At 38.6% G+C, this 24,840-nt stretch overlaps 2 pseudogenes; one reads left to right on the top strand and one right to left on the bottom strand.

Moving 5' to 3' along the window:
* Window positions 1-220: 220 nt before the first annotated feature.
* On the top strand, window positions 221-1,056 carry LOC143651259 (RWD domain-containing protein 4-like; annotated as a pseudogene).
* A 10,834-nt stretch (window positions 1,057-11,890) lies between these two features.
* Window positions 11,891-22,168, bottom strand: LOC143651376 (zinc finger protein 280A-like; annotated as a pseudogene).
* Between the last annotated feature and the right edge of the window lie 2,672 nt (window positions 22,169-24,840).

The raw sequence follows: 24,840 nt of genomic DNA, 5'->3' as shown, positions 1-24,840 counted from the left end.
ACAGTTTTTCAAACTGAAATGAAAAGTTTTAATTTCTATGAAGGCAGATATCCATAATTAAAAGCCACATAAACTGCCGGTGGCCCCGTGCTACCAAGAGTTGGGGCGTGCCTGACCCTGGGCTGTGGTGCAAAGGGGGTGTGCGCCCCGGGAACCACCCTCGCTTTCCTGTCCTGGTCGCAGACGCTGTGCGCCCGGAAGGTGTCCCATGGCCGGCGCAATGGGTGCCAGCGAGGACCGGGAGGTATTCTTCAGGATCACAAAAAAGAGCAAGTACTAGGATTCTCTTCATGGGAACGATGTGAGGATTGGGTGAGCTAATACAATGTCAACTATGCTAAGCGCATAGTTTCAAAATGGAACCAGAAGCATTATGTTTGATTCATGAAGGAGACAGAAGTCCGGGAGTTAAGTCTTATTTCATTTCAATCCAGGAGAGGTGAAAATGGTGATCCCAAAGCCTTCTTAATAGAGACTTCCTGGACAGAGACATATCCCCAAACACCTCCAATTATATCTATGAATGCTTTTTAAAATAACAGCGTATTGTCAGCTGTAAAGCAGAGTATACTAGACAAGTTACAGGAAGCAGTTGAAGTTCATCTTGGAACTGCTATGACTATACATCGTTTGAATATGCCAAAAGCAATACAGAACATTCACAGAGGATCACTGTCCCACTAATTCTATAGAACATGGTTTAAGAATTGCAGTTATATTAGGCCCTTCAACTGGGAACTTTTAGAAGAGTGAGATCAACAATGTGACATCCATAAGCAAAATCATCTCAGTTGAAACTCCTAATGCAGTCCCATCAAGTAAGAAAAAAGACAAAAAAGAACAACTTTCAAAAGCCCAGAATGGTAAGCTGGCAGATAAAACAGAGCACAAAGGGAACTCCTCCAGGATGGAACTGGGTTGATGTGGTTAAACATTGCACAGTGACATTTTTCAGAGGCTGCATGATGTAAGATGATGTCATCACTAGTGTCCTATATGAGCACTAATGGGATGTGCACATGCTTAGGGAAAACCAGTTCTAAAAATGATGAATAGTGCTTGGAATTTGAGACAAGGAAAGTGCATCCTTTAAAAAATCTTTCATTACTCTTTTCTGGTATTGAAGTGGCTTTTTATAAAACAAATTTTTTTTGGATGTTTCTTATGTAATATGTGTTGTAAGCAAAAAATTCATAAAACAATTTGTTGTAATATATTATTTTCACAAACTTGTCATAATGAAAGGTGAAATTGTTACTGTTCAGTATACTTCATGAAGCCTGTCAAGGCTTGTGAATGGACAAACATAGTGAATAATAGATAATCAGTGTTAATTTATATGATCTTATTCAAAGGTATGGGATATATTTTTAAAGGAGTATGAGAGTTTTTACCAACTCTCATCCCAGTGGGACAAAACACTGAGCAAACAGTTATTCAACAGTCTGATCCATGTTAGTAAGCTTCTCATCTTGAATGAACTCTTCATCTTTTCTTTCTCTTAATTACTTAAACATTAATTGCTTCAGAGAAATTTACATCCCAGTATTTGAACTTTATACATACTACTCTCTAAAGTTCCTTTTTATTTTTCAAGTATGAACTGCCTCCCTTTAGGAAATGGATATCCGTTTACATTTTTCTCTTGGTTTGGGTCAAAATGTTTAATCATGAGATCTTACTATGATGTATGAAATAGGATAATATAAAAATGAAAAATCTGTAGAATACATTAGAAAACATTTTGAATAGAAATCTTGGTTCTTATTTAAAGCATTACTCTATACTTATATACTATAATGGAGTAAAACATGCCTTAATATTTTTTTAAAAAGCCAGATTAAGATAAAGCTCTTTGGAAGCAGTGATGGTGGGGAGGGATCCTCAATGTATACTTTTTACATAAGTAAAATGTTCTTAAAATAAAAAAAGAGAAAACCCCTGTGGATTATCCCCAGCATTGATTGATCCATTTCTTGCATAAGGAACTATTCTTTTGTAATTCTAAACCCTATATGCTTTGTTTCCTTTAATTTTTTCTTTTTTCTCATTTATCCTTTTGCTGAATTTTATTCTCTCCATTTTATTTTTACTTTAAAAATTTTATTGTACAGTCTAACATATATGCAAAGCAAAGAAATAAAAAAGCAATAGCTTTAAAGCACTCTTCAACAAGTAGTTACAGGACAGTCCCTGAGTTTGTCATGGGCTACCATATGACCCTTTCAGATTTTTCCTTCTACCTGCTCCAGAATACAGGCAGCTAGAAGGTTTAAATTTTTTTTTTATCATTACAACTTTTTTCTTTTTGTGAAAAATAACATATACAAAGAAGCAATAAATTTCAAAGCACAGCACCACAATTAGTTGTAGAACATAATTCAGAGTTTGACATGGGTTATAATTCTACAATTTTAGGTTTTTATTTCTAGCTGCTCTAAGATACTAGAGACTAAAAGAGGTATCAATTTAATGATTCAGTATTCATGTTCATTTGTTAAATCCTATCTTGTCTGTATAACTCTACCATCACCTTTGATCTTTCTATCTCTCTCTTTAGGGGTGTTTGGGCTATGACCATTCTAGCCTTTTCATCTTAGAAGGGTCTATCACTAATACGGGGTAGGGAGACAGAACTATCTATGTTCTGGAGAAGCTGGGCCCTCTAGGTTTCAGGACTTTTCTGGTCCAGGTACCCTTCTGGAGGTTGTGGATTTCTGGAAAGTTTCTCTAGTGCATGGAAACTTTGTAAATCTTATATATTGCCCTAGGTGTTCTTTAGGATTGGATGGAATGTCCTGGTTGGGGGTTGGCAGGTTATGATAGGTAGAAAAGGCTAACTGAAACTTGTATAAGAGCAACATCCAGAGTAGCCTCTTGACTATTTGAACTATGCCACTGATTATTATTAGTTACTCTTCTTTTCCACATTTGATCAGGATGGAATTGTTGACTCCACAGTGCCAGGGCCAGATTCATCACTGGAAGTCATCTCCCACACTGCAGGGAGACTTTCACACCTGGCTGTCATGTCCCACATAGAGGGAAGGGCAATGATTTCACTTGCAGAGTTGGGCTTAGAGACAGTGAGGTCACAAATGAGCAACAAAAGAGGTCCTCCAGGAGTAATTCTTAGGTATACCTTTAAGTAGTCGAAGCTTCTCTGCTACCTACATAGGCTTCACATTTTTTTTGTATGTTGTATGATGGAGGCCACATTTCATTCTTTTTCCATGTGAGTATCCTGTTACTACAAACACCATTGAAATATTTTTTTGTTTCCTTTTTTCTTTCTCTTTGCTTGCTTGTTTTTTTAGGAAGTGCATGGGCTGGGAATCGAACCCAGGTCTCCTGCAAGGCAGGTGAGAATTCTACCACTGAATTACCCTTGCACTGCCCTACCCATTTTGTCTTTTACCTTCATCTTTTATTTTCATTTTCCTCACTTTTTCTTTTTTCTTTTTACCTTGTTTTCTCATTTTTCTGTATTATTTTATTCATTTCACCATTTTTCTGACTTTATATTTTTATTTATTCTTCACATTTTTCCCATTGTTCTTTTTTGGTGAAATTTACAATTTTTCTTCAAACTATTTTAATTTTTCTAATATTTTTTCTTATTTTGTTCAATTATTACTTCTCTCTATCCTGTTTTCCATCCTTTTTTCTTCTCTCCCTCTCCTTCTCTCTTCCTCCTTTCTTTCTTCTCCCATTCTCCCTTCTTCTCTATTTCCCTGTTTCTCTTTCTCTCTTTCTATTCCAAGTCCTATATTTCTAAGAAAACTAGGTTTACAGTTCTATTTCAGGTTAATGGTTTGCTTGTTGGAATTGTGAGGTTTTTTTTTTTTTTTGGTCTATTCGTTTTAAAATTATTTATTTTGTTTTTTTTTTCTAAATTTTTTCTCTATGGTCTTGGGCTTTCCTCCCATTTTATCATTTTACAATTCTGATTTTATTTTTTGTTTGTTTTGTTTTGTTGTTGCTTTCAGGTTTCTTTAATCTTTCCTTTTCCATTTTTTCATTTTTCTGAATTTTTAAAAATGTTCATTTATTTAGGAATTCCTAGATGCTACAGAAATCCCTCACAATCTGGATTTACATTATTCTAGCTCAGGAAACTTCCCAGCAAAACACCTCTACCCAATTTTATTGAGATGACTGAGGATTTTCAAAGGGAACCAGAGGAACATTCAGCCATATTGACCTACCAAATATGTTTTATTCTGACAAGGGAATCTGATGAAAAGTAGCAGTTTCCTCATTTAGTGTTGTGAGACTTCACATTCACTACCTGAGTCTCCCCAGATTCTCTCTGGGCAACAGTGGCAGCAAGGCAAGCCCCTCCCAGAAGAGCCCTCAGTCTTGTTAGTGATTCTCTTTAATCACAAGGCTTAGGGGCTAAATGCATGTGCCAGTTTGAAAGTATTACTGTGGTAGTTAGATTCAGTTGTCAACTTGACCAGGTAAAGGTGTCTAGTTATATTGCTGTGGCTATGACATGATGGCATGTGAACCTCATCTGTTGCTCATTACATCTACAGTCAGCTAGGAGGTGTGCCTGCTGCAATGAATGATGTTCGACTTAATTGACTGGTGCTTAAATGAGAGACTCAATGTAGCACAGCCCAAGCAGCTCAACATAACTCATCTCAGCACTCACAGCTCAGCCCAGGCCTTTGGAGATGCAGAAGGAAATCACTCTGAGGAAAGTTGTTGGAACCCAGAGGCCTGAAGAGAAGGCCAGCAGAGATCACCCTGTGCTTTCCCATATATGAAAGAACTTCAGTTGAAAGCTGCCTTTCCTCTGAAGAACTAATGAAATAAATCCCCTGTTATTAAAAGCCAATCCTCTCTGGTATGTTGCACTCTAGCAGCAAGCAAATTATAACAATTACATGCCCCAGAAAAGCCATGTTTTAATCTTGAGTCAATCTTATGGGATCAGCCATTCATTTTAATCCTGATTGAATACTGCAGGGCAGAAAATTTTATTAGATTATATCCATGGAGATGTGATGTGCCCAATTGTGGATGTGACCTCTTAATCAGATGAAATGTAATTCCACCCATTCCATGTAGGTCTTATTAGCTTACATAACTATATTTAGTCTTCCAATCCATGAACACAGTATGCCCTTCCATCTATTTAGATCTTCTGTGATTTCTTTTAATCATTTCTTGTAGTTTTCTTTGCATAGGTCTTTTGTCTCTTTAGTTAAATTCATTCCTAAATATTTTATTCTTTTGGTTGCAATTGTAAATGGAATTCTTTTCTTGATTTCTGCATCAGATTGTTCACTGCTAGTGCATAGAAACACTACAGATTTTTGAGTGTCAATCTTGTAACCTTCCACTTTGCCGTACTCATTTATGAGCTCTGGTAGTTTTGCTGTGGATTTTTCAGGGTTTTTGACATATAGTATCCTATGGTCTGCAAACAGTGACAGCTTTACTTCTTCCTTTCCAATTTTGATGACTTGTATTTCTTTTTCTTGTCTAAGTGCTCTGGCTAGAACTTCCAAAACAATGTTGAATAACAGTGGTGAAAGTGGACATCCTTGTCTTGTACCTGATCTTAGGGGGAAAGTTTTCAGGTTTTCCCCATTGAGGATGATGTTAGCTGTGGGTTTTTCATATATTCCCTATATCATTTGGAGGAAGTTCCCTTCTGTTCCTATCCTTTGAAGTGTTTTCAACAGGAGAGGATGTTGAATTTTGTCAAATGCTCTTTCCGCATCAATCGAGATGATCATGTGGTTTATCTGTTTTGATTTGTTGATATGGTGTATTACATTAATTGATTTTCTTGTGTTGAGCCATCTTTGTATATCTGGGATGAATCCTACTTGGTCAACATGTATAATTCTTTTAATGTGTTTCTGGATTCGATTTCCTAGAATTTCTTGTGGATTTTTGCATCTATATTCATTAGAGAGATTGGTCTTTAGTTTTCTTTTATGTAATATCCTTGTCTGGTTTTGGTATGAGGGTGATGTTGGCTTTGTAGAATGAGTTAGGTAGCTTTCCTTCCTCTTCCATTTTTTTTGAAGAGTTTGAGCAGGATTGGTACTAATTCTTTCTGGAATGTTTGATAGAATTCACCTGTGAAGCCATCTGGTCCTGGACTTTTCTTTTTGGGGAGCTTCTTAATGACTGATTCAATTTCTTTATTTGTGATTGGTTTGTCGATGTCATCTATTTCTTCTCGAGTCAAAGTGGCTGTTCATGCCTTTTTAGAAAGTTGTCCATTTCATCTACATTTTCGTGTTTATTAGCATAAAGTTGTTTATAGTATCCTGTCATTACTTCCTTTATTTCTGTGTGGTCAGTGGTTATGTCTCCTCTTCCTTTTCTGATATTATTTATTTGCAACCTCTCTCTTCTTCTTTTTGTCAATCTTGCTAAAGGTCCATCAACCTTATTGATTTTCTCATAGACCCTGCTTCTGGTTTTGTTGATTTTCTCAACTGTTTTCATGTTCTCAATTTCATTTATTTCTGCTCTAATCTTTATTATTTCTTTCCTTTTGCTAGCTTTGGTGTTAGTTTGCTGTTCTTTCTCTAGTTCTTCCAAGTGGACAGTTCATTCCTCAATTTTTGCCCTTTCATGTTTTTTGATATAGGCATTTAGGGCAATAAATTTCCCTCATAGCACTGCCTTTGCTGCATCCCATAAATTTTGATATATTGTATTTTCATTTGCCTCAAGATATTTACTGATTTCTCTTGTAATTTCTTCCTTAACCCACTGGTTGTTTAAGAGTGTGTTATTGAGCCTTCACATATTTGTGAATTTTCTAGCACTCTGCCTATGATTGATTTCCAACTTCATTCCTTTATGATCTGAGAAAGTGTTTTGTATGATTTCAATCTTTTAAAATTTACTGAGACTCCTTTGTGACCCAGCATATGGTCTATCCTTGAGAATTATCGATGAACACTTGAGAAAAATGTGTATCTTGCTGTTGTGGGGTGTAATGTTCTATAAATGTTTGCTAAGTCTAGCTCATTTATTGTATTATTCAAATTAATTATTTCTTTATTGATCCTCTGTCTAGATGTTCTGTCCATTGATGAGGGTGGTGAATTGAAGTCTCCAATTACTATGGTAGATGTGTCTATTACTCTTTTCAGTGTTTTCAGTGTTTGCCACATGTATTTTGGAGCATTCTGGTTCGGTGCACAAATATTTATGAGTGTTATGTCTTCTTGTTAATTGTTCCTTTTATTAATACATAGTGTCCTTCTTTGTCTCTTTTAACTGTTTTACATTTGAAGTCTGATTTGTTGGATATTAGTGTAGCTACTCCCACTCTTTTCTGATTGTTATTTGCATGAAATATCTTTTCCCAATCTTTTACTTTCAATCTGTGTTTATCTTTGTGTCTAAGATGTGTTTCCTGTAGACAGCATATAGATGGGTCCTGTTTTTTAATCCATTCTGCCAGTTTATGTCTTTTGATTAGGGCATTTAATCCATTAACATTTAGTGTTCTTACTGTATGGGTAGTACTTTCTTCTACCATTTTGACTTTTGGATTTTGTATGTCATATCTAATTTTTCTTATTTTTGTCTTTACTTATAGACTTCCTTTCTACATTCTTCTCCACATCTCTCTCTCTCCTGTCTTTTCATATCTGCCTGTAGTGTTCCCTTTAGTATTTCTTGCAGAATTGGTTCCTTGGTCACAAATTCTCTCAGTGATTTTTTGTCTGAAAATGCTTTAATTTCTCCCTTATTTTTGAAGGACATTTTTGCTGGATATAGACTTCTTGGTTGGCAGTTTTCCTCTTTTAATAATTTAAATATATCATACCGCTGTCCCCTTGCCTCCATAGTTTCTGCTGAGAAGTCTACACATAGTCTTATTGGGCTTCCCTTATAGTGATGGATTGCTTTTCTCTTGCTGCTTTCAAGATTCTCTCTTTCTCTTTGACCTCTGACATTCTGATTAGTAAGTGTCTTGGAGTACACCTATTTGGAGCTATTCTCTTTGGAGTACACTGCACTTACTGGATCTATAATTTTAAGTCTTTCATAAGAGTTGGGAAATTTTCAGTGATAATTTCCTCCATTAGTTTTTCTCCTTCTTTTCCCTTCTCTTCTCCTTCTGGGACACCCACAACATGTATATTCATGCACTTCATATTGTCATTCAATTCCCTGAGTCTCTGCTCATATTTTTCCATGTTTTTCCCTACATTTTCTTTTGCTTGCTGGATGTCAGATGTTCCACCCTCCAGTTTACTAATCCTATCTTCTACCTCATGAAATCTAACATTGTAGGTTTCCATTGTTTCTTCATCTCTTCTACTGTGCCTTTCATTCCCACAAATTTTGTGATTTGTTTCTTCAGACTTTCAATTTCTTCTTTTTGTTCATTCCTTGCCTTCTTTATATCCTGCCTCAATTCAGTGATTTGATTTCTGATGAGGTTTTCCATGTCTGTTCCTACATTCTGAATTGTTTCAACTCTTGTATCTCATTTGAATTGTTGGTTTGTTTCTTTGAACGGGCCATATCTTCAATTTTCCTAATGTGATTTGCCTTTTTTTTTCCTGGTGTCTAGGCATTTAATTATCTTAATTGGTTTATTCTGGAGATTGTTTTCACTTCTTTTATCAAGAATTTTCTTGCTGGATGAATTTGTTTTCTGTCTGTTATTTGAGATTCAGTTCAGCTTTATCTGGACCACTGGCTTGAGATTTGTTTAACCGCAGATAATTTTTCAGTTTTTGTTTTCTTGTTTCTTGCCCTGCCTGTATGGTGTCCCCCCCGCCCCCTTTAGGAGGATCTATTTAGGTATTATAGACACCAGATGGATTTTCACAGACCAAACTGGTTTCCTGTCAGGAGGAAAGAGTCACCTGCATCATTTTTCTGTGATGGTGAGAACCAGCAGGTTGAAAGACTTTCCTGTGAAGTCTCTGAACTCTGTTTTTCTTATCCTGACCAGTATGTGGTGCTAATCTGCCTGCAGGTCCCACCAGCATAAGTTGATGCAGTACCTTTAACTTTGGCAGACTTTCCCTACTGGGGGCATGGTGGAGATAGAGGAGAGGTTGTAGGCTGGTTTTAATGGCTTCAAATTACAAAGCCCTGGTGTCTAAATTCCAGGGAGGGAGGGATTTCACCTGAGTTGGGCCTCACCCATCTCTTGGGGAAGGCACTGGCTCCAGACAAGCTCTCAAAGAAGCTTGTTTCTGCCTATGCCTGGGGGAGTTGCAGCCTGAGAATCCCTGCCGTGCTATCCAAGGGCAGCCAAGCCTCCATAGGAACACAGCCACAAAAACATCTGTTTATTTTTCCATCAGACCTGCCCCCTTAGAATTGGGGCAAAAATCAGCGACCTCCACTTTGACCAGGTTCACCTGAGCTGGGGGCCTATTTTTAGTTGTCAGAATTTGTGAATTAATTCCACATTTGAAACTTAGTTGTGCTCAGCTCCTGCTACTGGTAAAGTCTCTTTCCTTTCCCCTCTGGGAAGCAGCCTGTGGGGGAGGGAAGGGTGCCAACCACCATGGCTTGGGGAGCTCATGTTTATGGGGAGCTCGCAGCCAGCCCAGCTGGTCCAGACTGGGATACACTGCATGTCCGGTCACTGACATGGCCCCAGGAGCTGTTCTGTACTGTTCCAGGTTATGTAGCATGTATTCTGGAGAGCGAACTAAGTCCCACACCTTGCTAAGCTGCCATCTTGGGTCCTTCCTGTTGCTTTTAATCTTGATTCAATATTGTGGGTTCAAAACCTTGATTGGATTATTTCTGTGGAGGCATGATACATCCAATTGTGGTGTGACCTTTTGATCAGGTCATGTGTCTCTGCTCATTGAAGGTGGGTCTTGATTGGTTTACTAGCCCTTTAAAAGGAGCAACATTTTGGAGAGAGCCCAGTGCTGTGGCACAGCCTTTGGAGATACCGAAAGAAAATGCTCCCAGGGAATCTGTTTAAAATGAGAATCTAAGAAAGAAAGCTGGCAGACACAGCATCTCCTTCCACCTTCCTAGCTGACAGAGACATCCTGAATCTCATTGGCTCTTTCATGAGTCAAGGTACTTCTTTCTGGTTGCTTTAGTTTTGACATTTTTATGGTCTTACAACTGTGAACTCGTATGCTTAAAAAATTCCCATTTTAAAGCCATCCTATTTCTGTAATATTGTATTCCCACTAATAAGCATTATTACATGGGATTATGGGTATTTAGGAATATCAAAGAAGTGACAAGACCGTTCTCATCACTTCATAGCCAGAATACATGCTATCAAACTGACTTATCACTGGCGATGTCAGCATTGAACAATGGGCCAAAGGATTGTTTGACAGGTTTCTTCCCTATAAAATTATTTCCCCCCTTTTCATACTCTGCTCCTTGGCAGCAAGTTATGAAGTCCAATCTACACTCAGGTAATGGAGGGGGGTAAGGGTAGTGGAGCAGGGGAATTAAATTCTACTTCATTGGGAGGGGTCAGAGTATGGTATTTATTAACTTTCTCTTTTTACTGTTGTTGGAAAGATTAAAATGTTCAAAAAAATGATCATGGAGATGAATACACAATTATGTGATGAGATTGTGAACCATTGATTATACAACATGTATAGAATGTTTGTATGTCAAGAATGTTTGTATGTTAATTTTCTACAATAAAAATATTAAATAAAATATATACATATTCTTCATTGGGAGGACAATATGCCAAGTAAATTACTTGGTGTATTTTTTTTTGCATGGCAAGCACCAGGAATAAAACCCAGGTCTCTGGCACAGCAGGTGAGAACTCTCCCTGCTGAGCCACCATGGTCTGCCCTACTTGGTGTACTTTTGTAAAGAAGATCTATTTCCTCTTCCTTTATATCTGATTTTAAAGTAATCAAGGTTAAAAAAAATAAAAAATTCAGTTCCCCAGTCACACCAGCCACAGCTCAGGAGATCAAGTCACATGTGGCTAGTGCTGTTATATTTTGGACAATAAAATGAAGCAGATTTCCATCATCTCAGAAAGTGCTATGGACAGCTCTGATTGGGCATTGATTTTTTAATATTCCTTTTTTAAAATATATATGTTTAAAGATATAAATTTCCAGAAACTGCCTTCAGTCATTCCCATAAATGTTTCAGTTCCAAATATTTTCTTTCCTCCATAGTGATTTCTTAGTGGACCTATGGAATGAAGTGGGGAAAACAAGGAGTCTTGAGCACAAAATTAAGGAGCCACTCCCTCTTAGGTTTGGGAAAGTGCAGGAACATATGGCAATTTGCACTATAGGCCCCTTGCTTGCCTCATCCTATTCCAAGCTCTGTTTAAAAATATATGGCTAGGATGCATGGGTGGTTCAGTGGTAGAATGCTCGCTTTTCATGTGGGAGATCCAGATTTGATTCCTGGTGACTGCCCATGTGAAAAAAAAAAAAGAAGAAAAAATGTATGGCTTAACTTCTGAAGTATTGTTTTTTTTTAATTTATCTATTATTAATTTCTAGTTCAATTCCACTGTAGCTGCAAAAAGCCCTACAGCTAATGCCATAATTCATGGTGAACTATTTATTGAACATTAATTTAAGAACAAGACACAGATGTCTGCCAAAACCACTTCAAGTCAATAAAGCATCTGGAATAGACAAGGCAATTTAAGACCAAAGCTGGAGCACTTAAACTCCCAGTTACATAGACTTACATAAACCTACAATAATTAAGATAATATGGAACTAGCACAAGGATGGAAAACTGGACAAATGGAATGGAATAAAATCCAGAAATACCTAGTCACTTACCTTGTTCACACAAAGGTCTTGCTGCAATACAGTAGGGAAAAGACTGCTTCTTTTAATAAATGTTGCTGCTTAATTTGGATATGCATATGGGGAAATATTAACTTTGATGCCTTAATTCCTCACACCTAAAACAAAAAAATCAATTTGAGGTGAAGCATAGACATAAACAAAGTAAGTTAAACATAAAAACTTCTAGAAGAAAACATTGCTAGAATATCTTAAATTTCTTAAAAGGTACACACAAAGCACCAATCATAATGCAGATATTCATACACATGAAACCACCACCAGATCAAGACACAGGACATTCAGGTCCTCCACTTCCCTCTACTCCTCCCAACCAACAACTGAGTTAAAAAAAAATCAAGACTTAGACAGGCACTGTTCTTAATTTGCTAGGTGCTGGAATGCAATATACCAGAAATTGAATGGCTTTAAAAAAAAAAGTTTATTACATTGCAAGTTTACAGTTCTAAGGCTGAGAAAATGTCACAGTTAAAGCAAGTTCATAGCAATGTTCAAATTAATGGATAAGGGAAAGATACATTGGTTCAAGAAGGCCAAAGACACTCATGGCTTCTCTCTCAACCAGAAAGGCATATGGTGAACATGGCTACATCTGCTAGTTTCTATCCTATCTTCCTTTTTCATGAAGCTCACCCAGTAGTGTTTTCCTTCTTCATCTCCAAAGGTCTGGCTGTACCAGCTCTGTGGCTCTTTCTAAAATGTTCCCTCTTAAAGGGCTCCATTAAGCAACCCCACCTTGAATGGGCGGAGACACATCTCCATAGAAATCATCTAATCAAAAGTTCCCACCCACAATTGGGTGGATCATGTCTCCGTGGATAATTTAAAAACTCGCACCCAACAATACTGAATGAGGATTAAGAACATGGCTTTTCTGGGGCCCACCACAGATTCAAATCAGTATAAGCACTAAATGAGATATTACAACTTCAACAGAATGGCTCCAATTAAAAGATTTGACAGTACCAAATGTTGGAAAGGATCTGTGTCAATGGAATTCTCAGTATGGCTGGGGTGATATAAATTGTTTCAATCACATCTGAAAAAATATTTGATATTATCTCCACTTTACTGCAGTTCCAGCACTTCTTTTCATAGCTGTGTATACCCGAGAGAAAATGAGTCCATGTGTCCACTAAGAGGTGCACAGGAATGTTCATAGCAACTTCATTAAATAACAAGGAACCAGCCTAAAGTCCATCAACAGTAAAATGGATACATAAAATGGTGCCATAATCATTTAATGGAAATCCAACAACCATGAAAAAAGAGTGCATCACTGCTACTCACATTCAGGATGCATCTTACAGACATTATTTAAAAGAAGGCAAAGGGAAGAAGATGTGTGATTCCATTTATTTTGTTATAAAATAGACAAAACTAACCAATGGGGGTAGAGCTTAGATTAGGTTTTACTTGAGGGAAGGTATATGGAAGAGAGTATGAAGGAAACTTTGGAACTCTTCTTGAAACCAGAAAGCTATCTGATGACAATGCTTGTGACATCCACAGCCAAGATATACAGATGGTCTAACTTGTGTTTTTCATAATTCCCATAAGTGGACACAGAATATAATCATCAGCCAGAATCCTAGGTGCAAGGCAGTCTGAAAAGTCTAGTGTTCATAGCCATTCTCCTTTTGGTTCTAGCAGGTGACATTCTAGGGTCTGTTATTGTTACTGATGGAGTGATGGATGCTGCATCTCTCAATCTTGCCTGAACTGAAGTTTGAATGATAACCTATGTTTCAGGAGACAATCCTTCCAGTTGCTCTGGCTTTTTAAATGTTCAATGATTTTTTGCTCCATGCTCCCTTTTCTTCTTCAGAGTCAAAAACTGCAGCAAACAGTTCAAACACTGGAAAGTTCTCTTGTTCCAGTGTTGCCAAAAGTGATTCACATATGATGCTGCTGTTTTGAAAAAATTTTGACAAAACGTACCCAGAAAAGTTTTAGTGTTTTCATGGCAGGTTCTAAAATGCATGTCCACATCAGCAAAGGCTGATGATCTGTAATTGCAAACCCAGCACCCATAAGGCATCTCACCAGGTTTGTGATGGTCTTTCATATGTTGCAAGAGAAGCTGGTCTGTTTCAAATGACAGTTCACAGATTCTACAAACAGGGGAGGGTTCCTGAGGGATGTGCACATTTTCAATGTGACACTGCAGCCAGAAAGGAGTGGGAAACTGCTGGTGGCAGTGCTGGTAGGTGGTGTAGCCTCCCCAGCTGTCACCCCTCTGCTTCTCAAGCTCCAAATGGTGCTTCACGTGCTTCATAAACTTCATATTTTTTAGAACTTTCAAGCAGCTGAGGCACTTAAAGTTTGTGTGAGTTTTCACTTCTGGCTGCCCATCACCTTTATGCTGTTCATAGTAAAAATCATGAAGTAACATGATTCTATTTCTTTCCTTGGAATCCACAGTCTTGTTCTGACTTGCTAGGCTTGAAAACTCTGTTTTTGCCAGTCGTTCAAAGCTATTGGGTATGTCCTGTGCCACAAAATCCAAATGTGTGTTGTCATTTGCACATACCCTTAGAAATAATGTTCCATTCTGAACATAGTTTAATGAAGTAGGAACACCTTTTGAGGGTGTACCAGTGGGGAGGATACCTGAAAGGGTATCTGAACAATGTTCCCTGGGGGTTCCATCACCTTTCGGGGTTTCCACTGTTTACATCAGAAGAGGAAGGTTGTTTTGAATAATGGGGACTTTCATCCTTGCTTCCCACAGAATGAGCAGCTCCAACCACACACTGAGTCCATGGTGTGGACAAATCTGAGGCATTTAGGGGCATGACTTGTGGTGGGCTTCTTTGGCAACCAGGTTTAACCAAATGCCCCATAATCATAGGAGTATCTGTTGACCTCGATGCAGGTAGAGAAACTGGCCAGTTGGTCACTGCCTTTGCTGGTGTGGTCACATGATTTGCAGGCTTCAATGCTTGAGTGGTCACTTCACCCATGTGACCCTTCTTTTTTGTTGAACCTGAGCCTGGGATAACTGTTCCAAATGTTTGAAATGATGGCTTTGCACTTGAAACCACCCTGACAAAGAGAATTTCAGGATCTTCACTTTCATGTTCCACCCCAACGAAGATTAGATCATCATCTTGGCATCTGGAGTCATCTCCATCCCTCATATGTGGTGCTGGCTCTTGTTCCTTCTCACTCAAGAGATATACCATTTTACAATTATTGTTTTGCTTGATTGAAGCCAATGGTTCCTTCAACTTCCAGAGCTTGCTTTTCATAAATTGCTAACTAAACATAACCACAGGACATTAATCAGTATTTATTTGAAAAAACAAAAATTATTACATTATTTAATCCTCCCCCAAAATACTGAGTTAACTATTTTTAGCCTGCTTTACACATGAGGAAAACAGGCTGAAACCATTTCAGTGACAGCTAATTTGAGTTTGAGCCAGGATTAGAAACCTCAGAGCTTTGAGTTTCACATTGCTGTCTCTGTTCTACAAAGCACTAGACAAAATTGATAAGAGAAAGCCAAAGAGATGGTCCACTTGTGAAGGACTAAGCCCAGTTCCTAGCACAGCATAAGCTCTCAGACTGCCTAGGTTATCATCCAACCACATATATTTGCCATCTATTTACTGATAATTCTAAATTTACCTCTTCAGCCATTCCAGCCACCCAGTGCCCCAGGACGTCAGGTGAACCACTCAACATTCCTTCTTGCAGTACAAGAACTAGTGTGAGATAGTGTGGTGCCTGGCAAACAAAATTGAAGTAGACATGGTGTGCTGGTTTGAAGCTGTTATGTTTCCCAGAAAATGGATTCTTTTAATCCATTCCTGTGGGTATAGACCCTATCGTGGGTGGGACCCTCTGATTAGGTTGTTTAAACTGAAATGTGACCCACCCCATTCAAAGTGGGTCTTAGACCTTTACCGGAGTCTTTTGTGAGAGGATAAAGCAGAAAAGCCGAGACAGCTCTAAGAGAAACACCCAGAGAAGTTTGGAGAGAGCATAGATAAAAAGCCTGCAGAGGAGACAGAGAGAAAAGGCCCAGAGATGCTAAGAGAGGACCCACAAAAGCCCAGATGAGGCTACTGGAACTAGAAGCTGAATTCAAAGAGACTTGGGAGTGAAGGACTAGCAGATGCCAGCCATATATGTGCCTTACTACCTGACAGAGGAAGCCTGGATGCCTGGGACTTTTTCATGACTTTGAACTGTAAATCTGTAAACTGATAAATCCCCATTATAAAAGCCAACTAATCTCTGGTATACTAGGCAGCTTTAGCAAGCCAGAACACAAGGGTTCAACATTCTCTTTTTTTTTTTTTTATTAACGGAAAGAAAAAAAAAAAAAGAAATTAACACAACATTTAGAAATCATACCATTCTACATATGCACTCAGTAATTCTTAACATCATCACATAGCTGCATGATCATTGTTTCTTAGTACATTTGCATCGGTTTAGAGGAACTAGCAACACAACAGAAAAAAATATAAAATGTTAATATAAAGAAAAGAAATAAAAGTAGTAGTAATAGTAAAAAACAACAACAAACAAACCAACAAGCAAACAAAAACAAAAAAAACCCTATATCTCAGATGCAGCTTCATTCAGTATTTTAACATGTTTACTTTACAATTAGGTATTATTGTGCTGTCCATTTTTGAGTTTTTGTATCTAGTCCTGTTGGACAGTCTGTATCCCTTCAGCTTCAATTACCCATTGTCTTACCCTGTTTCTAACTCCTGCTGAACTCTGTTACCAATGACATATTTCAAGTTTATTCTCAAATGTCCGTTCACATCAGTGGGACCATACAGTATTTGTCCTTTAGTTTTTGGCTGGATTCACTCAGCATAATATTCTCTAGGTCCATCCATGTTATTACATGGCTCATAAGTTTATCTTGTCTTAAAGGGTTCAACATTCTTTTAATGTTGAATTCTATGTGCCTCACCCCTTCTCCTTGTCCTCGACCCAGCTGTACCCTCTTGGATACTAATATTTCTAAGAAATTTACCAAAATATAATACTAAACATTCCCCTAAAATCTCTGCTGTTCTTGGAGTGTTCCCTTTTTAATAAACCCATTCTATTGCTCAGTTCATAAACTTTGGCAGTCTTTCCCTCAAACCTATTTGAAGTGATAAACAAAATAGTTACTATGCTTAAGATATTTAAAATGGAGTTGGGAGGTGACTCTCAGGCAAATATCATCCAGATATCACAAACTGCCAAAGTATGCAAAGGCTCAAGCAACAATGCTCCTCAAACCCCAAGAATATATGAACCATAAAACAAAACACAAAATAAAAACTCAGTTAACTATCTAACCTGAAGGACAGCTGGAGTACCCCAAATATCCACCAACCATGAGCAACTTGTTTAATCTTTTCCTTTAGAAACCATTGCCTGGAAATGCCAAGACTGGACACAATTTTTGTTGCTACCTGAATCTGCGCTCCTCCGAATGCAATTCTAAGATTCCAAGCAAATGTCTTTGTTGCCTAGCAACTTAGTTTGTTCTTTCTTATTTGACAAACCCTATTGGCAATGGAATAGCAAATAAAAGCTGCTCTCTCTTCTAAAGCTATCCAAAGTCTGCCCACTCCTTTCTACCCCAGCTGTCACCTCCCTGATGGAAGTCACCTATTTTCTCCCCCAGGATCACTGCAGAGGTTTCCAGCCTCTTTTGTCAGAACTCCCCACAGCATCCCCAATACTTTAGATAGAATATATAGCTGAGGTGGCATTCACTCTTTTCCTTATGCATCTCCAGTAGTTTCCCATCTTACTCATAAGAAATCATCAATGAACTTAAAAGGTCCAATAGAGCCTTAAGCCATGTGAGCTCTGGGACTCTAGACATGCCAGGCTGTTTACTTTCCCAGAACTATACTGTACCCTGCCTTGGACACTCTTTTCCCAGACATTCCTACTATGGCCCATAGCCCATTCCAACCCATGTCTCTTTTCAGCAAATCCTCTCTGACCAACCTATCAAAAACTAATCTAACCCACCTTCCATGCTCAGTTCTCCCAACTAGGCTCTTTTTCAACTGAGCCTTTGTCATCACACATGATCGCTACAATTTTGTAGGCACAACATAAATGAATGGTAGCCACTTTTAATAGGCTCAATCCTATGTATAACAGACTCGAATCCACAGATTCCAGGTTGTCCAACATGTAATGAATCCAGAAATCTAAGTGACAAGACTATTAGGTGCCTGTGCTAAACCCCATGTCAGCAAAACCTAAGTAAAGTAATTTTTCATTCCCTCTACATGCCTGGCTGGCCCCTGAAAGAATGAATTTAAGTCAACCAATCAGCTATCACCGACTCCCTATTCTTAGGACAGCCAGCTTCCTCATTATTAAACCACCATCTACACTAACCATATTATGAAATGCCGTCTGTGTTAACCAGTGCATATTTCCTCCTCATATACTCTCTTTTTCTGTTTTTAATGAACTGTCACATTCTTTGATCAGCAGAATACCTATATACTTCCAGACAAATGGAACTTCTCCAGTTACTGAATTAATTCAATAAAACTTTCTGGGATCTAGACAAATCTTGCTCAAGTTTTTATTTTAACAAACATTATATAAAATATATCTTGCTTCTTCTTATTTCAACCTACTAGACTGTAAACTTCATGCTGGCAGAGACTTGTGTTTTGTTTAATGCTGTATCTCCAGCTTCTACAACAATGCACACCATTGTTACAGAATAAATGGTAGCTATTTTTAATATGTTCAACACTGTGTACAATAGACTCAAATCCACTAATTTCAGGTTGTTGAACATGTAATGAAATCTGAAATCTAAACTGATTTAATACTATGAGTTAAAAGAATAATTAAGCCAGGATATATGTAGATGCATGTATATATAATTGAAACTTAAGTTTTCTAAAATAATACCATCAGTACATGAGATATACTCTAACATCTATGCCATTAACACATTTCATTGATTCTAAGCAGACTACTTTAAATTTTACAGTTTCATATTTATATTTTAACATCTCTGAAATCAGGTTTTATCTTCTCAATAGCACATCCTTGGCTTGTTTGGGAGGGTATATATTTCTATTTTATAGCAGCACCAAAAATAATGAATCTTATAATTGGTGCCATCCTTAGAGTGCATGGATAAACTCTCCTTCATTTCTGTAAGTTATTTGCAGCCCACAACATTGATTTCACAGTTCACTGGCAAGATACTAGCTGCATTTTAGGAAAAATTGGTTTAAGACAAGAATTAGCAATTTAGCCTGCCTTGTTTTTGTAGATTAGGAAGCGAAGAATTGTTTTTAAATTATTAACTTTTTAAAAAAATCTATTAAATTACATAACATATATACAAAACAAGGAAAGGAAAAAAGCAATAGTTTTGAAAGCTCTCTTTAACAAGTAGTTACAGGACAGATCCCAGAGTCTGTCATGGGCTAACATATGATCCTCTCAGATTTCTCCTTCTAGCTGCTCCAGAACATTGGAGGCTAAAAGGAATAAATATTTTTTATCAACACAATTGATTTTTTTGTGTGTGAAAAATAACATATATACAACAAAGCAATAACTTTCAAAGCATAGCACAACAATTAATTGTAGAACAGATACATTACTAACTTTATAAATCTTCAAAGTTTTTTACAGTTAAAAAAACATCTTCCTATTTTTGAAGTTTGGAAAATAGACCAAAAGAAGAATACATCATGACATATGTAAATTATTTGAAATTCAAATTTCAATGTTAGAAAAAAGTAGTAAAACAAACTAAAGTTAGTACAGCTGAGAGATTTAAAGCAGAGTCAGGAGGCCATTCTGGAGAATACTCTCAGGTGTGCCTCTCAGTTTGTGACCCAGATGTCTCAAACTGCCAAAGAATGCAAAGCCTGACAGTAACAATGCTCCTCAAAACCCTAAGGGCATCAGAGCCATAAAACAAACCAGGAGATGAATAGCTCAATTAACTACATAATCCAAAGGACAATCAGAGCACCCTGAATATCCACCAACCACAAACAACTCATCTCATATTTTCCTTTAAAAAGCCCGACACATTTTGGGGATTGCTGCCTGAATCTGCACTCCTAAACCACAAATTCTAAACCCTCCAAATAAATGCCTTGGTCGTCCTGAAGTTTAGTTTGTTATTTTCAAACTGATAGCATCTGTAAATAAAGTTTATTAGAGCACAGCCGTGATCACTGCTGGACTGGGGCTACTTTCACACCACTCCACTCCTGCAGAATGAAAGAAAGTGAAACTAGCCTGACCTGCCTAGATAAAAATAGTTGCTCTGTCACCTTTCCCTAATCCCAGCCCTGGTTTAAAACAAGCAACGTGGACAACACTACACTTCTGATCTCACCAGTTCCTGAAGTTGCAAATCCAGGTGATTTGGTGTGGCTCAAGGGCAAAATTTGCGTCCTCGGAGCAATTCCCCGGGGTCTGCCGAACCAACCGCAGGACTCTCACCTCGCTCTGCAAAAGGCATCCGCGGTCGGGGCAGGAGATTCCAGCCTATTTAAAGCCCACATAATCCCATCGCCAACTGTCACACTGGGCTCCGAGCATGTACCTGCACCGGTTTCTCCTGCTTAGATTCAGGGACTGATGTGCAGCGTGATGGTCCAACCTCCCACCCAGACTCAATCACAGGAGAGCCTGAGGGTGGGCCGCAGGGTGAGGTGGAGAGCTCCCGGCCAGTGGGTGGGGGTAGGATCCTGTGCTGGGGTAGCCCAAGCACCATCACCCTGTCTCCAGCTTACCCTGGTCCTGAGCTGCTGGGGTCGGGTGGCCAGGGGTGGCCACACAGAGGTTGATACGCTGCTGGAGCCACAGCGCAAGGGGAAGAAGTCCTCCCAGATACGGTCTCCTATTTCCAAGCTGACAGTGTCCACAAATAAAATTTTGTTGTTTACTTTTTGTACACTGTATGGCGGGGGTACATTCATTTTTTTCCATGTGGTTGTCCCTTATTGCAGCACCATTTTGTGAATTTTTTTTAACTTTTTTTTGTTAATTAAAAAAAATTAACAAACAAAACATTTAAATATCATTCCATTCTACATATACAATCAGTAATTCTTAATATCATCACATAGTTGCATATTCATCATTTCTTAGTACATTTGCATGGATTTAGAAAAAGAAATAAAAAGACAACAGAAAAAGAAATAAAATGATAATAGAGAAAAAAAACTATACGTACCATACCCCTTACCCCTCGCTTTCATTTACCACTATTGCAAACTGAATTTATTTTAACATTTGTTCCCCCTATTATTTATTTTTATTCCATATGTTCTACTCTTCTGTTGATATAGTAGCTAAAACGAGCATCGGACATAAGGTATTCACATTCACAGAGACTCATTGTCTATATCATTGTTCAATGATCATCAAGAAACATGGCTACTGGAACACAGCACTACATATTCAGGTAATTCCCTCCAGCTTCTCCACTACATCTTGAACAACAAGGTGATATCTACTTAATGCATAAGAATAACCTTCAAGATAACCTCTCTACTCTGTTTGGAATCTCTCAGCCATTGACACTTTGTCTCATTTTACTCTTCCCCCTTTTGGTTGAGAAGGTTCTCTCAGTCTCTTGATGTTAATTCTCAGCTCATTCTAGGGTTTTTCTCAGTCCTTTGATGCTGAGTCTCAGCTCATTCCAGGATCTTTGTCCCATGTTGCCAGGAAGGTCCACACCCCTGGGAGTCATGTCCCACGCAGAGAGGGGGAGGGTGCTCATCATATTGGCTGGAGAGAGAGGCCACACCTGAGCAACAAAAGAGGCTCTCTTGGGGGTGACTTTTAGGCCTAAATTTTAAGCAGACTTGACCTATCTTTTGTGGGGTTAAGTTTCATGTGAACAAACCCCAACACTGGGGGCTCAGCCTATAGCTTTGGTTGTCCACACTGCTTGTGAGAATATCAAGAATTCAACTTGGGGAAGTTGAATTTCTCCCCACTCTCACCATTCCCTGAAGGGGGCTTGCAAATACTTTTCCACTCACTGATCTAATTACTCTGGGATTCATTGGGGCATCACTCTGGACAAACCAACAAAATCTCATGTCCTACCCAAGATTCCAAGTACTTATAGTGTTCAATCAAGCTATCTACATAAGTTATATTAGGAAATACACTAGTCAAAATATAAATTTTGTACCAAATAAACATTTTTTGTGGGCCCTTTTATTAAGTAAGCCTAGCAACAGCCCTAGGCCTCCCCAAGCTTCCTCATGACACCCTAAGAGTCTGTGGCTCACCCTTTGACTCATCCTGATGTTCCCTAACCCCCCTGTCTTGCTCTGACTCACCTGGGCCTGCCAGGTAACCTGGATCACCCTCATCTAGGGCAAACCTTCTGGCTTTGATCCATTAAATGCAGCCTGTAAGGTCTCTCTGGTGAAGCCACTGTACCTTCACTAGCGGCCCCAGTGGGAGGCAGGCATAGGGCCAGGCCTGCACCATGGCCTTCAGTGCCACACAGTGTTTCCCAGTGTATGCTGCTGTGAACAATGGCAGCAACAGCTCAGTAGGCATCCCCATTGCTGAGATAGCCAAGGTCTTGTCCATTAGCAGGCTCTCACAGATCAGTCCCAGGAGGCTGGGTGGGGCCTGGATGCTTATTCTGATAAATCTGCTATGAAAAGAATTCTGAGAAAACACCCAGGGAGCAAGACACCCTTCACAGACCAACCACAAAAAACCCCATCTTCTCTGTTCCCAGAGGAACCAACTCAGGGTGTGTGGTGAGTGTGGTGTTCTCAGTTTGTCCCAATTCCACTGTGCAATACAACCAGAAGAGTGACTCATCAAGCACCAAAGAGGTAGAAAGACACCCACTGCCCCATTCCATTAATTTCAGTGGCAAGTGAGTCCAGGTAAGCTTACAAGCTGGCCCCACCCTTTTTGGGAAAAGTTTCTGATAATCACTCAAGGAGTTAAAACAATGGGAATGGGATGGGAGGGTGATGTGGCCCAGAAGAACCTATAATCTACATGTTCCAACAACTAATGGTGCTGGGAAGGATTCAAGGAAAGTGAGAAATTGGGTGCCATTATTTTTCATTAAAAAAATGAGAATGAAAAACCAGCAGTGGTATAAAAATTAGATAGCATCTGGTATCATAGATGACAACACTAGCTTTAAGATGTGCAGTTTAATGCGTATCTCTCTTAACATATATTAGGATCACCATTTTGGAATGGAGTTCAGGGGAATAAATAGTTCACATCCAGAACAAAGGCACTACTCTTGAAAATATCATGTGGAATATTTTTAAAGATTTATTTAAAAAGAAGCCAAACTAACAAAATCACAAAATCATAAATGACATAAAATATAACTAATGGGCACAAAACTAAATATTGAAAATGTCATTAAATGAAAACCCAAACAGCCTGTTCTATGTTTCAAAATCTCTGCTTAGATGAGGAATAAGAAAAAGGAAAACTGGGTGATCATGGCCTTCACATCTGTGGAGACTCTAGTTAAGGGTGGGGAGGTGGTGGGGTGCTCAGACTGAGGTTCTTACTCACAAGTTCCAAGCACTGTGGCAAGGAGCTGTCTGTTCGGACCTCACAAGGGATGAGGGATTATGACATGAGAACAGGACCCAGGCCCCTCCTTTGCTTCCTGGGGAGCTTTTATAGACTTTCTGTTCATATTTCCCCCTTTCAGCTCCTGGCTTCCAATTGAAAAACAAAAATGAGTTATGTTCCTGAATCTCCAACCAGATAATCCTGCCTAGGTCTTGGCTTTACCTGCTTAATTAATATGATTCAATGACAGACTGAATTGCTCACAAAAGGAAGAATTAAGGCTGGGGTGAGAAGTCAGTAACTTATTGATTCACTGGAAAAAAGGATACCTCCTGTGCCAGTTCTGAACATGTTGTGGACCCCAGAAAAGCCAAGCTCTTTAATCCTCATCCAATATTGCTGGGTGGGAGCTTTTTTAGTGTTTCCATTGAGATATGATCCACCCAATTGTGGGTGGTAAGTTTGATTAGAGGGTTTCTCCATGGAGATGCATCTCCACCCATTCATGTGTGGTTGCTTACTGGAGACCTTTTAAGAGGGAACCATTTTCAAAAAAGCTTTAGCGCTCACACAGCCAGAGACATTTGTTGATGAAGAAGGAAGATGCCCCCAGGGTTAGCTTCATGAGACAGGATGCCAGGAAAGGAAGCTAGCAGACTTCACCTTGAGCCTTTCCAGCTGAGAGAGAAACCCTGAACTTCATTGGCCACTCTTGAGTGAAGGTAACCTATTGTTGATATCCTAATGTGGACATTTTCATAGTCTTGTCTTTAATCTGGATATTTTCATGGCCTTAGAATGTTAAAATTTCAACTTAATAAATTTCCCTTTTTAAATCTTGTTCTATTTTTGTTATACCATAATTTCAGCAGCTTGTAAACTAGAACACCCCCAAAACAGAAGGCATAATTGTTGGGGCTATTTAGTCCCATCAAAATGGTCAAAATGTTCCAGAGTGAAAACAGCTTCATGAAGACAGTGTGTCACCCCAGAAGAAAGCAAAATCAAAAAATCCTTATGTACAAATTCAAACTGTTAAAAATAGGGAGAACTATATATATGTGTTTGTGGGGTGAGGGGTATATGGGTACTGTACTTGCTGCATATTTTTTTATAAATCTACAATTGTTCAAAAAATAAACTCCATCAAAAAATAAAATAAAACCTTTCTGTGTATCAAGCTGTCATTTACCCTTTATGCTACCTGACAGAGCAAACCATGTGTCCATTCATTCTTCCAGATTCAGAGGATCAAAGTTTAGAATTAGGAGTTGACCAGTAGAAGGGTGGCAGCAGGGTCAGGCTAAGTGTTCCAAATGGAAAAAGGGAATGATCTAAGGCAATGTAAAACAAGATTTTTCTGGGTCAAATTTAGAAATTAAAAGGGAAGGCAGCATAGACCCTTTAAGCCAACATAATCACTGAGGGCAGGAAGGAGGCTTGATCTTCCATCTTTCCCTGGACTTATGAGGTGTTT

The sequence above is a fragment of the Tamandua tetradactyla genome, chromosome 12 (assembly GCF_023851605.1).
Source record: "Tamandua tetradactyla isolate mTamTet1 chromosome 12, mTamTet1.pri, whole genome shotgun sequence".
Classification (NCBI taxonomy): Eukaryota; Metazoa; Chordata; class Mammalia; order Pilosa; family Myrmecophagidae; genus Tamandua; species Tamandua tetradactyla.
This window is presented reverse-complemented; position numbering and strand designations above follow the sequence as displayed.